At 42.5% G+C, this 14,670-nt stretch overlaps 1 protein-coding gene and 1 long non-coding RNA gene across 4 annotated transcripts in view; both read right to left on the bottom strand.

Annotated features, from left to right (window-relative positions):
- GNAI2 (G protein subunit alpha i2) overlaps positions 1-14,670 on the bottom strand; it is a 120,467-nt gene that overhangs the window by 95,868 nt on the left and 9,929 nt on the right. The gene's annotated exons all lie outside the window — the stretch shown is intronic.
- Positions 1,874-8,380, bottom strand: LOC310757908. The gene is made up of 2 exons (XR_014545563.1): positions 5,728-8,380; positions 1,874-5,589 (listed from the first exon to the last, which is right to left on the bottom strand). It is a non-coding gene; the product is annotated as an uncharacterized lncRNA (long non-coding RNA).

Genomic DNA, 14,670 nt, shown 5'->3' with positions numbered 1-14,670 from the left:
GTACCATGGGGAAAGAAATACGTTGTGCAAACTACTTTTAGACAGTGACTACTCCATTCACAAGGGACGCGGGTGGCGCTGTGGGCTAAACCACAGAGCCTAGAACTTGCCGATCAGAAGCTCGGCGGTTCGAATCCCCGCGATTGGGTGAGCTGCCATTGCTCGGTCCCTGCTCCTGCCAACCTAGCATTTCGAAAGCACGTCAAAAGTGCAAGTAGATAAATAGGTACAGCTCCGGCGGGAAGGTAAATGGTGTTTCCGTGCGCTGCTCTGGTTCGCCAGAAGCGGCTTAGTCATGCTGGCCACATGACCCAGAAGCTGTACGCCGGCTCCCTCGGCCAATAAAGCGAGATGAGCGCCACAACCCCAGAGTCGGCCACGAATGGTCAGGGGTCCCTTTACCTTACTCAATTCACAGAGAAAAGCCCTACATCCTACAAGACAGACTTCTTCACCCCCTTATTAAGAGCAATCCTGCCACTCAAATCAGTGTCACTTAAGGGTCCATATTTCTGCATCAGTAAGTTCAAACTCCATCTGGCAGGCTACAAGTCACTATTTTTACGACTACTTTGACTATATACTGATACATGTACAACCAAATTTGGTATTAGCCACCCACGTGCTGCTCACCTTGTTTACTAAGGCTGGTATTTTATCAGGTTACTCAATTTGCCATGAGAGAAGCACCTTTGAAAAGCAAAGGGAGGAGGCTGTGCCACCACTGGATCCCATCCATTTTTTTCACAGAATTATAGAGTTGGAAGGGACCACAAGGGTCATCTAGTCCAACCCCCTGCAATGCAGGAAACTTTTGCCCTGTTAATAATTGCTTCAGTTTAAATCTTTATACATATGAAACCACGGGACTCATTCATTACTAGTAATATTTACAGCCATCAAAATGCACATTTCTCCTTTTCAGGAAGGGACACGCACTTTGTTTTGTTCAAATGAAAAATAAATGTTTTCACAAACTTGGAAAGTTAAAGAATGAACAATAACAATACTAGGGCAACTAAATAATTTAAATACCAGACAAAACTGGCACAGATTATTCAAGGCAGCAATAAGGAAATGTACCCAGTAGATTGTGGTCCCTTTTCTGATGGGATTGCAAATTATGAAAATGTTACATGAGGGTTTGCACCACGATTATTGTTATTTTCTGGTTCTTGGATGCCTATGCTCATCTTATGCCAAGAACAAAAAACAAAACAGGGAGGGGTGGTAACTGAGAGGACAGGATGAACAAAACCTCCTCTGATGAGAAATAAAAAAGAACCCCAAACAATTCTAGTACAGGCTTGCAAAGCCGTTAGACAATTTCCTGTCTCAGATTGGAGGCATTTGGTCATTGCTCTTCCTCTCTTTTTAAAAAAGAGCCAATCAGCTCATCTTCAAAAGAAAACCATAGCAACCTCTCTAAATAAATAAATAAAAATACTCGCTGAAGAAAAAGAAAAGATGGACTGAAGGCTAACTGCTCACATGCCCAGAATATGTGCATGCTGGGACCATCCAAGTCTGTATAAGGACCCCAACTAGAACTTCAGCCATAGCTGGAATTGTATTTATCCCACTTCTCACACCAGTGATACATGCCCCTCTCAATCTCTGAGTGGTGCAAGATTCTAGGGGTCCAGGTGCTTACCCAGGATCTGTGTTGAATTATATGCCTCCTCTAAACTTGTTGCTGTTCCTCATGCCCTATCAGGTCTATCCATCAAACTGAGTCACTCCCCCCCCCCCGACCCAAACACAAAGCACTCCAGTACCACTTTACCCACTTAATGGGGAGAGGGGAAACCCCAGTCTCAGAGTCAAATGTCACCCTCCAACACACTCCCTTTCTTTCTCTCTTTCTCCCTTGTTCTCTCTCTCTTCAGGTCACATCCCCTCTTCCCAGGCCACACCCAACCTCAGTCTCAGAGTTAAATGTCACCCTCCACTGTGAAAAGCACAATGGAATGGGATCCCCTTGATGGAAGTTCCATGCAGATGGAGTCCTGATGCTGGAGGCTGCATGGTGCTTTCATAAAGGGGATTCCTCCACACGGAGCTGCATTTCCAACTAATAAAATAATGAGAGAATGCAATTAAAAAGCTCAGCGTCAGATAATGGAAACAATGGGCTGCAAGGGTTACATTCAAGTTTCTGACAAATACATAGAGTACTGCCTGTTTGGCACAACTTCATTTAAAGCTTGGGTGGGGGAATAGAAAGCGCTGCCTCACCCAGGCTTCCTGCATTAATTATTTCCTGTGCAATCAATGAACAAATGCCCATGGCTGAAAGCTGCTTTCAGTAGACAATTCCTCCTCGGTAGGGCAAACATCTTCATAGATGGCAGGGACATAAGTATTCACAATTTTTCCCCTTGCCCATTTTCATACTTTGGTTACTAAAGGTCACTGAGAAGGATTAGCAGTCCAGTCCTATGAACTTAGGAGTCCTTACTTCCTAATAAGTGTGTATAGGCCACAGCCTAGGAATGGGTGGGGTGAGGGCAGGATATCCTAATGATCTTCCACCAATGACTTGGTGAAATAAAGACAAAAAAACCAGTACTGTACATGAGTTTAAAAATAATTAGCTCAAACCAAGTGCCTCTCTGGAGAACCATGTTAGCTCTTTGGAGATTTTCTCTTAGGAGAGAATGCTATTAAAAAACTGTAAAGTCAGGCATGTTCTTTTCAAGAATATTAAGTGAGGCATATACAGCCACCTCTTGCAAGGCATCTGCAATGACTTACGCTCGTGGTTACTAGACATGAATCTTGTGACTGCTGCCAGTCCACAAGCTGTTTCCTGCAGGCTTGCGTCAAGAGCAAGAGCTCAGCTCTCAGCAGGAAACTCCCTTTTTTCTTCTTCCTGTGGTAAAGTAATGCCTTTCCAACCGCAGCAAGAGGTTTTGAGAAAGGTATCTGCAAACAATGAAGTCCCAACTCCACAAAACAGAGACATGTTCCATCCATAACAGAAGTCACCCCCCCCCTTTCAGGAAAAGCTAAGCCACATGAGAGCACTGCACAATGCTTCTGAAATCGGGAACATCTCCAGGGAAAGGAAGTTGCATAGTTAAGGCTACTGCAATGGCTACTAACCCTGATGGGTATTGTTCTTTCTCCACTGTCAGGGATGGTATGCTTCTGAACATCCACTGCTGGAAGCTGCAGGAAGGGAGAGTCCTACTGAGCTCAGGCCCTGCTTGTGGACTTTGCACAAGCTTCTGGATGACCATTGAAAACAGGATACTGGTCTAGAGGCTTTTCTTATGCTCTTGCAGCTACTGAAGTTGCCCTCCTATTTACTTGCTTACAGAAACCATACAACATCTATTTAGCAGGCCAACTGTCGGGGCGACTGGAGCAGCCCAACAACTTCTAGACAGCCACAGGTTGCCCAACCCTGATGTTGTGGCTCTCCAGAGGAAGATGCTCTTTATCCCTTCCCCTCAACACTTACCGTAATTCTGCGGGGAGCTAGTCTGGCTATTGTGACTTCTTACTAAGACCTTGAAGAGAATGACTGCAGGGTTTTGGGTGGGGGGAGTGGGGTTTGTTTTAAGTGTTGAAGCTCATGTTAACTGTGTTTGGCTGGACCCACAAAGGAAGTATTGCTTAACCAACTTCTGCGGTACGTTGGGAAATAAATGTGAATAGAAGGCAAAGGAAAATAACCCCCATAAAGGAACTAGAGCAGAGAGGGGGGAATCCGCTTAGCAAACAAAACATGAGAACCCAACACAACATGCATATATTAATTCTGCTATTGTGTAGTTGTACAGTTTGGAGCAAGGATGGGGCACCTGCAAACCTCTATTATGTTGTTGGATCCCCATCAGCCCCAGTCAGATCTACTGGCTTTCAGCTTTGTTGCTGTACCACATCTTCAGAGTGTGGGCTGGGACAGCCAAGCATGCAGTTAGAAATCATCATTCAATTAGCAGGATGTTTTTTTAACATAGTTTCATCTTCTGTTTTAGATTTTTGCAATACCAATAAAATTGTTTCCCTGTGTTTGCCTTTAATTTGCACCAGCTAAGTTTTTCTCCTCTCCTTTTTTCAAGATTTGTTCTCTCAGTCACATCCCTTCGCATCCTCTGCCTTTTTACTGACTCTTGCATTTGTTGATCTTTGTCTACTGGTTCTTTTTCTTGTGTTGGTAATACTGTAATTCCATTTCTCTCTGCCCTAGTGGGGTTACGGAGCTGGGCCTCGTGTGTGGGCAAATAACACAACAGTCACAAAACAATTAACCCAGAAGCACCCCTTTCCAATTTTAGGTCTCCATTGTTCAACACGGGGTTAAGAGGAGAAAGGATTGTTTATCCAAAGAGGAAGGGATCAACATAAGCAACATAAAGATGAGAACATTGCATTGCTCTGAGATATATGATAATAAATCGCTATTTTTATGAGATGCATAAAAGACAAGTCTTTAAGGAAAATTACAAAAAAAGGGGGATAGATTAGTCAAGCAACTGCGATGTAAAGTTCTAGTAACAACCATTAAGGCAACAGTGCTAGGGCAAGAATTACACCAGGCAATTTAGGGCTATGGCAGGATTCATTATAGAAACTAAACTCAGATGTACCATATCTTAACTTGGTTCCTGCTCCTGACCACCCTTACTTAAGAAAGGAAATAAAGGTTACTAGCAGGCAATTCAACAGCCATTTGCAGTCCACATAACTTGTTATTAGCACACCCACCTACATATTCTCGCTTCAGGCATTTAGCCTGTAAAGACTAAACTAAATCTCTTCCAGTTGCTCCTCTGCCTGCAAATCCAAGCTGCAAGAGGAGGTAGAGAGTTCCCCAGCACCAGCAAGAAGATCCACATTTCATGTTGAGGGACAAGAATATAGTGGCCAACAATTAGTTCTATACTTTTATTAAACTACACATCCCTTTCTGCACAACTGTGCAGTGTAACCTCTTTGGAGATTTACTGAAAAAACTGAATTCTACGGGTTGCTCTACACATAGTAAACTGCTGTTTTATACATTTTTGGAGCTGCAGATCATTTTGCTTCTACAAATTATAGTAAGAGAAATACTGTGTTTTAGCATGTGATGTCCCGACATTTCTTGATGAGACTGCTGAGCCAAGGCAAGCAGGAAAAGATATTTAGAGGCTAAGGAGACTGTAATCTCATTGGCTTGAATGAACTCCATTCCTCCAGCTGGAAACAATACACAAGTAATGGTGTGATCTGCTGAACAAGGGTTTGGGTCAGGTTACATTCACATCTGATGCTATAAACTGGTTAGATCATGTGAGACCAGACAACCTCTGCCTGCCTTTGAGTCAGGATTATTTTGCAAGCAGCATCAGATTAGACAATTGGAAGTTTATGTATTCCAGTTCTACAAAATAAAGCAGAAGGCATTCATTTCATAGAAAAAAGAAGAGCATTATTTTAATCCTCAAAATAACTAAGTAGTGGTCCAACAACAAATAGTTTCTTATTTTTACCTAAATGTGTGAAACTACGTAATATTCAGAGCCCTCTCTCTTGAGAGGAGCATTTGAGAAGTTTAAAGGGAGCTTTGCTGTACTTCGGGACCATGTTCATTCTCTGCAGTGGCGTAGCGTGGGGGGTGCAGGGGGGGGCCGGCCGCACCGGGCGCAACATCTGGGGTTAGGGCAAATCCACGGGTTAGGGGGCGCAAATTACTTGCCTTGCCCCGGGTGCTGACAACCCACGCTACGCCACTGATTCTCTGGTAAAAGGTTCATATGTATGCTGCAAAAGGAACAACAACAAAAACCTCCAGTGCTTCCTGAAGCTGCAACACTCGTAAGAGCATGTTGCACATTTCTCACAGGATCAATGGTGCGCATGGAGTGAATGAGTGACCCAAGCAATAAAAATAGACTGAGCCACAGGGTTTAACCCAGAGTTAAAACAAATCAGGTTTGAAAAACACACCTGATTGGGACTAGGAGGGGGAGGGGAATTAGTTCAGTGACGCTATAAAAATTATTGTACCCAGTTGAATTACACAATGAATTAAGCAAAGACCAAGATGCAACAGGAGAAATGTTTTCTCAAGCTGCGAAATTATTAAGTATTTGAATGCCTCTTGCCCTTGCAGACGGATTCAGCTGACGGAGAGGGTAATAATGAGAGGCCTGATGACAGGAAACCATTCAGTCATGCTCAGCAGGCTCAGCTCTCAACACTTTGTTGTAGAATAATGGCACAGTCACAAATGAAGAAAGAGCCGTTGCTTTACAACTCTGTTCACCAGCAATGCTTTTGGGTATGTTTGCAGAACGTCAAAGTTCCTCTTTTGCAGTAAAATATTGCTTCCCATCAGGAAGGGAACATGAAATTAAAATTGGTGGGGGGTGCTAATAAAAGGACACATTAGGTGCTGAATGCAGAGATTAAGGGCAGGAAGAGTGCATGCAGGCAAGACTTGTTTTTTAAATTCCACAAGGAAATATATAGCTGCACTGAGATGCACAGTACAAGACGGCAGACAGAGCTTCCTCTTCCCATTGGTAGAAGGCAACCTGCCTTCAGCAACAACTGGCATTCTCCACCCTTTTTTTATCCCTATCTCCATCTTCACATTATGAACTCTTTCTGCCTGTAGTCTTGCACCTGACTGCCTACCTATGGTTGTGTTTCTGCTGCTGCTTTAAGCCACACAGTGCCTAGACCCTGCAAGCAAAGCAACACACCTGTCAGTTGTCTTAAAGTGACCATCTATCAAGGGGAAGTGCTCCAGTTCTGTCGGCAGGAAGCCCTGGGTTCATTCAGTGCAATTTCCAGTTACAGAGTATTAGGCAACAGGCATAGGTAAATTATGTGCATTATAGCTCAGTATTGCCATCCTTGATGGATAAGGCTACCACTGATCCAAATCAATGTAAGGCAACCTTTAATCTGACATCCTGACCACCAATGCATGCAGAAGACAGGTAGCAACGCCTCTCTTCCACCCCCTTAATGTTTACAGTTCAGGAAACAGGTGATGCACACTACCACTGTGCCAAATTGATTGAAACCAATTTAAAAAAACAAAACACCAAAGCAAAGCAGGTCTTCACTCCCAGTTCCATATGCTGAACACCCTGTTCTGCCCATCCTATTCTATTCACAAGCACACAAATTTATTCAGTTTATTCTGATGGAGGAAATGGGCCAACACTTCCCCCTTTTACAACATGTCTGAACAGAAATGGAGCCAGCATTTCATTGAATAAAAGCTGGGGGGGGTAGCTTATCAGCATTAATAATTGCACATTCAAAAGCCAGACCTCAGCCTGAAGCTAGGTGTGAGTCACACACAATCCAACAGAATCCAAAGACTAGGGCTCCCTCAGAAATGCGAGGCCTAGGCCCTGTCTAGATTGAACCAGCCTTTGCAGCAGGTGGAGAGGTATTAAAAGTCACCACCAACAAGCCAGGGACCAGGTGGCATACGCTGCCACTAAAAGCAGAGATCTAGCAGAATATTTAGCAATGGAGCTTTTAATGATTTTGTCGCTTGCCAAAATTCTCAAACCAGGCAGTAAGTGCAGCTATTACTTCTCTTCCACAATGCTGCAACAGCTACAAAGAGATGCTTCTTTTTTCTGAACTGATTGTGTGTTCACTGAAGTTCCTACATGTGAGAACTCTTTGCACTCCCAGCTGAGTACTATACAAAGAAAAACTCAAGGAGAAACCCCTTCAGAGCACAAAAAATTCTTCAAAGAGCATTTCTCTTGAGGTTGCATTACCTGAGCCAAGAGCCAGAAACAAAAACAGGCCCATCCTCTACCATGTCTCCATGGCAAAAAAAAAAAAAAGGAAAGCAGAAGAGACTTGGGAAGCTATCAAAAGGAGGAAATGATGATGCACATGATAATTATGTATGATACATATAAAATTGTCATCATTAGCATTTTTATCCCGCCATTAAACTGGAAAAAAGCCTCTCTGAGCAGCTTGCAAAATCCAATGAGAAGACATTCCTTGCCCTCAGGCTCACGCAAGTCAAGAGAATTGGGGCTGGGAAGTACTAAGGAAAAAACCCAGGCTGGGGCACTAATCCTTACTTACAGAGATCTTGTAATGAACAGGCGGAATGGAAGAAAATTGTGGATTTTCCACAAGGAGTCAAAAGTTGCTGGTGGGTTTGGCCCTGCTGCTCCACCCCTCTCGCTCTCCTGCAGTCTGATGGCATGGCTTCTGAAGAGGCCAGTGGAGAGAGAAGCCTGATTTCAGCTGGGCTCTTATAGAAGAGCAAATGAAAAGGCCCTGAGCTGACAGTAATGCAATCCCTTTTTTCAGGTGAAGGACAGAAATGCAAAAAGCAACCTAGAAATAACAAGCCATGAATAACTGCTATGAAGGAGATTCCGGAGAACTGCAAGTAAGATTTGCCACTCTAAGGAAAGCAGGGGGCATTTCCAGCTGACCATGGTTTTACCCCTTCCCCTGCTTTCAGTACAGTCGCACTTTGGAAGCTTAACAGAATCCATTCTGGAAGTCTGTTCGACTTCAAAAACATTCGGAAACCAAGGTGTGGCTTCTGATTGGCTGCAGGAAGCTCCTGTGGAAGCCCTGTCAGACATTTGGGTTCCCAAGAATGTTCGCAAACCAGAATAGTCACTTCCAGGTTTGCGGTGTTCGGGAGCCAAAACATTCGACTTGCAAGTCGTTTGGGATCCAAGGAATGACTGTATTACAAAGCTTTGCAAATGAACATTTTGGGGGTAGCTGCCCACACCTCACCCAAGATTCTTCAGCTCACATAGACCTGGCATTAAAAATGAGACGACTCCTCCTCCCATAAAATCTCTCAACGTGTGGGGAGAAAAAAGAGGCGAGTGTCCAGGGGAATATAATATACCAGAAGGAAACTTATGATCACCACTGGCCATCTGGTAACAGCATACAAGATCCCAGTAAATTAAAATATTTACATTCAATATTAGTAGGTACTGAAGGGGGGACACGTTCAGGGCTTCAGAGTATGTTGCTTAACCGCATGGGAGAAAGGGTATTTGGATCTTGAGCCATCGCTTGCAACATATTTAGAATGCAATTATATTTGACAGTTTTAATATTAAATACCATTCCTTAGATAAAACTCTACACAGTTCCCAGAAGGCAGGGTCAACGTCTTCACAGAATTCCTGCAAGGCCTCAAATACACAATTCCTGGGGAATAGTTACTGACATTGTTAATATATATGAATTATATTAACTCCTATCACCACAGCAGTTGGTTCAGACAGTTCACAGAGAGCCAGAGGGGAGAACTTTCTGTGAATAAAAAGCATACATCACACCAGCAAGAGTAAGGAAGAGGCATCAGACATAGACTCATACTAGCGATTACCGTGACGCTAATAATGAAGACCCTCCGAAATGCTTGGCCCAAAGAAGATCCTAACTAAGTGGAATTCTGTGCAGTCAATATGAACCCTCTAAATGAAGGTATTTCTTGCTGAATTCTTTTAAGCCCCATTTGGATATTTATTTGTATGCAAGGAGAACAAAAACAGGAAGAGGAGCAAGATCACACAGTCAAGCCCTGCCTCCTCCAACACATCACCTTTATCCAATTTAGAGGCCCCCATGAGTCTGGCACAGACTCACAAAATGTTCCTGGATCAACTGAAAATCCTAGTTAGGAGAGGTTCTTCTAATTTTCATGGGGAGCCTCCACAGGTGGACACCCTGCTTCAGAATTCCAGAACTCATGGAGGTCTCTAAACTGGGTAAAGGTGATTGCCTGGGCAGGGCTTGGCAAAGTGCTCCTGCTCCCTCTTGCATGTTCATTTACATGCAAGGAGAACATACACCCAAACAGGACTTTAGATCAGTTCCTGCCCCAGAAAGGTGGGACACAGGGCAATCCAAGCAACAGAAGCCCAATCCTCTCAGAACAGGATGTCATTTGACATGATAGTATAGACAGCTTTTTTTTCTCCTTTTCCCCAATACAGTGGTACCTTGGTTTAAGAACAGCTTAGTTTACGAACTTGGATTAAGAACACTGCAAACCCAGAAGTAGGTGTTTTGGTTTGTGAACTTTGCCTTGGAAGCAGAACTTGTTCCGCTTCCTGTTGTGTGTGTTCCATTTGTAAACTGAGTCCCTCACTGCTATGGGAAAGCACACCTTGGTTTAAGAACGCTTTGGTTTAAGAAGAGACTTCCGGAACAGATTAAGTTCTTAAACCAAGGTACCACTGTACTTCAGACTAACAGGACTGAATGACAACAGTGGCTAAATGTTTCGTGCAACATGATTGCTGGTAAGAAGCCTCATGTGCCAAAGGTTAACAGAGAAATGCCTGCAAATCTATTTATTATTGCTGGCCTCCACAAAGAGACTTCAGCTCCTACGATCTATCAAAATGCTATTGTGTCACTGCAGTAAAATGTAATTTAGCCCGGTATATTCTTAACCATCCAAGAGGAGTGTAAAACAAAACAAGGTAAACAAAAACAAAAAAGCATATTAATCTCACAAACCTGATCTGAATGGGAATTTTGAAAACTCATTAAACATTCCATGAAACCAATTCCTAGGCTTCCAAGTGGTCTGGTGGGCAACACCAGATTATATGCCCAAGAAGCCACTTTGTTTAGGTCTTTGCTTAATAGAACCAAGAGCACCAAGATTATTTGCTCTTAAGATGCTTTCAACAGAGCAGTTTGTGAGTGACTAATTCAACATGACCAATACTTAGATATTAGGTAAGGATTATGCCATTTTTATTACTCCTGGTCCAGATGGACTAGAAGCAAAAGACTCACATTAACTATCAGCACTTGTCACGGCGACTGCTGCATCAAACCCCTAGCTAGCAAGAAGTTCTTTGAATTACTTCTGGTTGTGTTTCCTGTGTTTGTGCTCTGGTTGCAGGGAGCAGCTGCTATCAGGAAGCAGCCTTAGCTACCTATTTACAACATGGGCGCAGAGAAAAATTGCCCATATGTGTCTCCATTTTGCTCTCTAACTTTGTTTCATAAATCCTAGGGAAATGGAATTCTAAAAGTTTACTTTAGTAGCAGTTTTTTTGGGGGGGGTGTATGTATGTATCCCCCCCTTTCCTATTTTTCCACATCCAAATGTAGAACAGCAGGTTCAACAGCAATTTCAAAAGAAACATTTCATGTTTTTAATGGGAACATTTTTATTGGTTTAAGGTTATAAAAACACTTCAGTTTTCTAAAACCTCACTTTGAAGCCTAATTTGATCTGACAGTTGCAACATCTGGACTCAGCAAAACCAAATGCACAGGTCAAATGGTTTGTTGTGTTCCCAGATATCAGATTTGGAGGGAAAACAACAATAGAGTTCTAAGGCAGAAAAGAATTTCAACACTGATCTCTTCATTCCTTAGACTCTCCTCAATGGCTATGATGGGACCACAACTACTGGAATAGATTTTTTAATAGTGTATTCCTCCTCTGCTTTGTAAACCAGCCTTAGAACCTGCTTTGTATTACTTAGTTTGCCAGTTTGTGTATGTTTGGCCCATAGGGCCAAAACAGAAAATTAACCCTCCTCAAACACTGTGCAGAAAACATGTATTATCCCTGCATTTCCCATAGCTTAGGAAATTAGGATAGCCTCCAACTCAAGTGAGTTTTGGTGCAGTAGACAGACATGAGCTCAAGCCTCCAAAGCAGAACAGAATGGTATTGAATTATTCTTGTAACAAGCAGCTTACAAAAAGATAAAGAGGGGTTGTCTGTAGAAATACACTAGGTGCCTATTTCAGAATAAGTTGATTATTACAGCAATCTGTAGCTCCGCTGAATGTATTAATTACAAGAAACCAGAATCTGAAAAAGAATTTATAACCCAAGGACCTGAAGCCTGAGCAAGCTACAAGCTCCTAGTTTTAGCCTCTAAAGACACCCCTACCTAGCAAAGGAAAAGGCGGCTTCAACCACCACACTCTCAGACCTCTTGAAACAAAGGCAGTTTAAGGAGGGGGCCAAACAAGAGCAAGACTGTGCTTCCCTCTCCTCTGACTAAAACAGCTTCATAACCAACGCTACTCCCCTTGGATAAAAACAAAAAGCATTAACTGAACACATTCTTGATTATTTTCTTTGGAAGAGACTCCACCAAGCAATAAGCAGCTGCTCAAGATAACTGTGCTGCAGTCAACATGTATTTGCTTCACACAAGGAAAGGTCCCATACCCCACACCCCGAAAAAGAATTTATCTTCTATAACAAAACTTTCAGAAATGGGGCAGGGAGAGAGATTGCTTAGACCGATACCATGGTCAACAGGAAAATTTTTCTAGTAAACCAATGCACAAAGCCTGTAAGTGCTCGAGGAAGTTGGAGCATCACATCGATAATTACATGCTCTATTATTTGCAACAGATCTGAGGCATTGGAAAAATAGCTGTACAGTGGTACCTCGGGTTAAGTACTTAATTTGTTCTGGAGGTCCGTTCTTAACCTGAAACTGTTCTTAACTTGAAGCACCACTTTAGCTAATGGGGCCTCCTGCTGCCACAGCGCCACCGGAGCACAATTTCTGTTCTCATCCTGAAGAAAAGTTCTTAACCCGAGGTACTATTTCTGGGTTAGAGGAGTCTGTAACCTGAACCGTATGTAACCCGAGGTACCACTGTATAGCTTCTAAGAATGTCTGATCGATATGTGTGCAAATTACAAACGATGGGACTTGCTGCCACAGAAAGCAGTAATGGCCCACAACTTGGATGGGCTTTAAAAGAGGATTAGACAAATTCATGGAGTGTAAGGCTCTCAATAGCTACTAACCCTAATGGCTATGCTCTGCCCCCCACAGCTGGATGCAGTATACTCAATACCAGTTGCCTGAATCCATGGGGAGAGAAGAGAGCTCTTGTGCTCAGGTCCTGCTGCAGGTTTCCCACAGTCATCTAGCTGGCCACTGTGAGAAGACGGTGCTAGACTAGATATGCCACTGGTCTGATATAGCAGGGCTGCTCTTGTGTTCTTAGCAGTTTGCGCTCCTATGTATGCCTATTCAGAATAAAGTTCTGCTAAGCTCAATGGGACTTTCTCCCGAGGAAGTGTGTATAGGGTTGTAGCCTAAAACATTGGGTCTTTATGAGAAAGGTCCATAGGTGCTTACTAATATCCTACTTTAGTGGCAACTAAGAATTATGTATATATCTGGAAGCTGACCAAATGCAACACCGTCTCATTAATATTTGCATAGCTGGTGAGAACCATGTTTTACTCAACCTTAAAAATTTAGTCACAGGAGTTTTACTTGATAGATCTCAATAATGGGGGGGGGGGGAAACAATAATTATAATGAAAAAGCATTAGAATTAGCATCTTTGGTTTTAGATAATGAAGCAAGAATCGTCTTAGAAGAGCTATTTCCCTTCAACACATCTACAGTTTTTATGAATATTAAAAAATAATTTAACACATTTTAAAGTCAGTGTCCAATTAAACAAGACACCTTTTTTGTCAATCGAAATGTTTCAACTGACAATAAAATGCTACAGACCTAGTTTCTAAGAAACCTTGTATAACTAAGAAAGTGCATAAATCAATAACTGCCAAGTCTTAACAATAATATTCATTTTGGGAAGAACTATTAATATATCATTGAACTTGATCATGTCAATGCCATGTCAACCACTTAAAATCATGCACACAAAATTACTACAGACCCTCTCAGAAAAACTTAAGTTGTGGTTTGATGTTCCAGGAACACCAACAAGGCAGAGACTGGCAGCACCTATTTATATGAAATGTTTGTGAGACAGAGTGTGTGGCTATGTTTATACTCAAATCTCCACCCCTGATCTGTTGCGGCCATGAGAAATTTGGAAGTTTTTCTGTTTTAGATTAAATGAACCGAAGCAGAATGCCTTAGCTAGAGGAAAAACCCAAACTGAAACCATAGTTTATGAAACTGCTTTGTTTCAAAAATAAAAATAAAATCAACCAGTTTAGGGCTCAGATGTAACACTAAACTGTGGCAAACCTAAAATGAAAATGGAAGATTCCAGTCTCACAACCACAGAAGGGAGGCAGAATACATGTCCCTGAAGCTTGCTGTGGTTCATCCTTGTGTTACACAGGAACCTAGCCTCTGTACATACGGGTCCTGCTTTTTGAACACAATGCTAGGCAAGTGTTCTCATAACGAGCTGATGATTTCCATTACTTCCTATGGGGAAACTTTTAATCCATTATTTCTCCCATCTCTCTCCTTTCTTCCCTCCCACTTTCCACCCTTCCTTCCATTGTTTCTGCCTGAAACTGCTGCAGTCAACCAGCAAAAGACAAAGGAAAAACTGCTTTGCTTGATCTCTCCTGTTCCAATTTGTCCAATTTTTTCTCCCTCACCATGGTTTCTGTCCAAAATGGTTGCAGCTGACCAACAAAACACAAACAAGTAAAGATGTGGACAAACTCTGGCTGTTTGGATATCTGAACCAGCCATTTGCGTAGTGAGATTTGGGTATAATTGTTTATGTTCACATAACTGAGATTTTGGATGACAAGCATTCCTATAGTGGGACCTTCATGTACTTACAATTCCAACACCAGTTTTGTTCAATACTTTGCTCCTTAAAGCCCATTTCAATAATATCTATATCAGGCATAGGCAAACTTGGCCCTCCAGATGTTTTGGGACGACAACTCCCATCATCCCTAGCTAACAGGAC

Source organism: Podarcis filfolensis, assembly GCF_964270895.1.
Source record: "Podarcis filfolensis genome assembly, chromosome: 2".
Taxonomy (NCBI): domain Eukaryota; kingdom Metazoa; phylum Chordata; class Lepidosauria; order Squamata; family Lacertidae; genus Podarcis; species Podarcis filfolensis.
This window is presented reverse-complemented; position numbering and strand designations above follow the sequence as displayed.